Source organism: Penaeus vannamei, chromosome 24 (genome assembly GCF_042767895.1).
Source record: "Penaeus vannamei isolate JL-2024 chromosome 24, ASM4276789v1, whole genome shotgun sequence".
Lineage (NCBI taxonomy): Eukaryota > Metazoa > Arthropoda > Malacostraca > Decapoda > Penaeidae > Penaeus > Penaeus vannamei.
This window is the reverse complement of record NC_091572.1, coordinates 17122013-17124512: the sequence shown is the minus strand read 5'-3', so window position 1 is coordinate 17124512 and position 2500 is coordinate 17122013. Positions and strand designations below refer to the sequence as shown.

Below are 2500 nucleotides of genomic sequence, written 5' to 3'. Positions count from 1 at the left end.
GTGTGTGTGTGTATACAAATATATATGTGTGTGTGTGTGTGTGTGTGTGTGTGTGTGTGTGTGTGTTTGTATATAATATTTACAGTATATATATATATATATATATATATATATATATATATATATATATATATATATATATATATTATATATATATATAAATATATATATATATATATATATATATATATATATATGTGTGTGTGTGTGTGTGTGTGTGTGTGTGTGTGTGTGTGTGTGTGTGTGTGTATGTATATTTGTATGTTTATGTATGTATGTATATATAAATTAATTAATTAACAACAACAATGATAATGATAATAGTAATACTATTACTAAAACTACTACTAATAATAATTCTTGTAATAATGATAATGACAATAATAGTAATATCAACACTAAAAATTATAATGATAATGAGTATGATATTAATAAAAATGCACTGTTGCTATTAATGATAATAAAAATATTATTGTTAATAACAATGATGAAAATGATAATAGTAATAATAATGAAAATAAAAGCAACAACAGCAGCAACTACATAAAAAAACTAAGCACTACAAGAACAATATTCATTGTATTTAAAATTGTATACATATACATATGTGTTTGTGTGTGTGTGTCTGTCTGTCTGTGTGTCTGTGTCTGCCATTATCATTATTGTTATTGTTATCATTATTATCATCATTATCATTTTATTATCATTACTATCATTATCATTCTTATCCTTATCATCATCAGTGTTGATATTATATCATTATCAGCATTATCATTATTGTTATCATTATTATTGTTGATATCATTATCATCATTATTATCATTCATATCATATTTTACTATTATCGTTATCATTATCACTATCATTATTGTTATTATCACAAATATTGCTGTTTTTTGTCGTTATAATTGTTACAGTTCTTATTATCATTATCATTACTATTATGACTATCATCATTATCATCAGTTTCATAATCAATTTAATATCATCATTATCATTGTCATTGACATTATCGTTATCATTATCTTTGTTATTGTAACTATTTCTATTATTACTCTGATTATCATTATTGTTACCATTATCATGATTATCGTCACTATTGTTATTATTGTTGTTATCATTAGCGTCAAAATCATCAATATCTTTATCATTATTACTTGTTATTGCTATTCACATTATCATTATTGTTAATATTATCATTATTTTTATTGTTATTACTTTTATGACTCTATCAATTTATCATTATCATTATCATTATCATTTTTCATTATCATTATCATTATTGTTGTTATTATTGTTATTATTATCATTATTATTAATACTGCTGTTTTGATGTTGTTGCTCTTATTCTAAGCATTACTATTATCATCAATAACTTCATAATCACTATCATCTTTCTCAAAATCATCATCATAAACAATGTCAGCATCATTATCATTATCATCAATATTACTATTACGATCCTAAACACTATCCCAAAATCACCATCATCATTAACACCAGTCATCGATGTTATTATTATTCATCACCACTAACATCACACCATCGCACTTTTAACACCGGTACCATCAAGCACCATCACTCTCCCGACCATTCCCACTGCCTCACCACCAACACCAGCCCTACCAATGCTAAGACGACCAAGCAACGCAGCCAAGGGGACACGGGGTACTTACAACGCTGTGACGGCATCGGCGATATTCTGGGGGACTGAAGTGAGCTCCTTGTTGACGCAGTGGATCCTCGTCAGCTTCCGACACGTGCATTCTGTGGGGTAGCGAGGCAGGCCTGGTGGGGAGGGGGGGGAGGCAGCGTTAGATCGAGTATTTCGTGGATTGTGTTGATGGTGATGGTGGGGTTTGTAGTGATGATGATGATGATTTTTTACTATAATCATAATAATAGTCATCATCATCGTCATCATCATTCCACCATCATCATCACTGTAAAACTGTGCATGAAACTAATGATGATGCTGGTAATTATATGAACTATAATAACACTATGTGTGATGATTGCTATGGTGATGAATATAATCATAATAATTATCGTAACAAGAACGCCAATGATAGTAAATTTTATGATAATAATAATATTTATAGTAACAGCAGCAAGTAGCAGTAATAGTAATAATCATACGAAATAAATCTATATGTTTATTCGTCTGTTGACAACAGCTTAGAAGGTGCGCAGTAATGATATTTACAAAAAGAATAATGAACACATTTGTGATAATAATTGTGATGATAATCATGATCGTGATCGTAATGCCAATGCTGCTGCTGTTGCTGAGGATGATGATGACGATCGTGATGATGACGATGAAGATAATGAGGAGGAGGAGAAGAAGAAGGAGGAAGAGGAGGAGGAGGAGATTGAGATTATAATTACATAAAAATTATAAGGAAGTGTAATCACCACCATTATCGTTTTATCAATACCAACGTGCATAATCATAAATCAGTGCAATTCAGCCAGGGTGGACAGCCCACCTTTAAGC

At 29.6% G+C, this 2500-nt stretch overlaps 1 long non-coding RNA gene across 1 annotated transcript in view; it reads right to left on the bottom strand.

Annotated features, from left to right (window-relative positions):
* LOC138866190 (uncharacterized) overlaps positions 1–2500 on the bottom strand; it is a 64045-nt gene that overhangs the window by 39174 nt on the left and 22371 nt on the right. Inside the window, exon 2 of the long non-coding RNA XR_011399526.1 lies at positions 1677–1788. This is a non-coding gene — a long non-coding RNA (uncharacterized lncRNA). The remainder of the gene's footprint in view (positions 1–1676; positions 1789–2500) is intronic.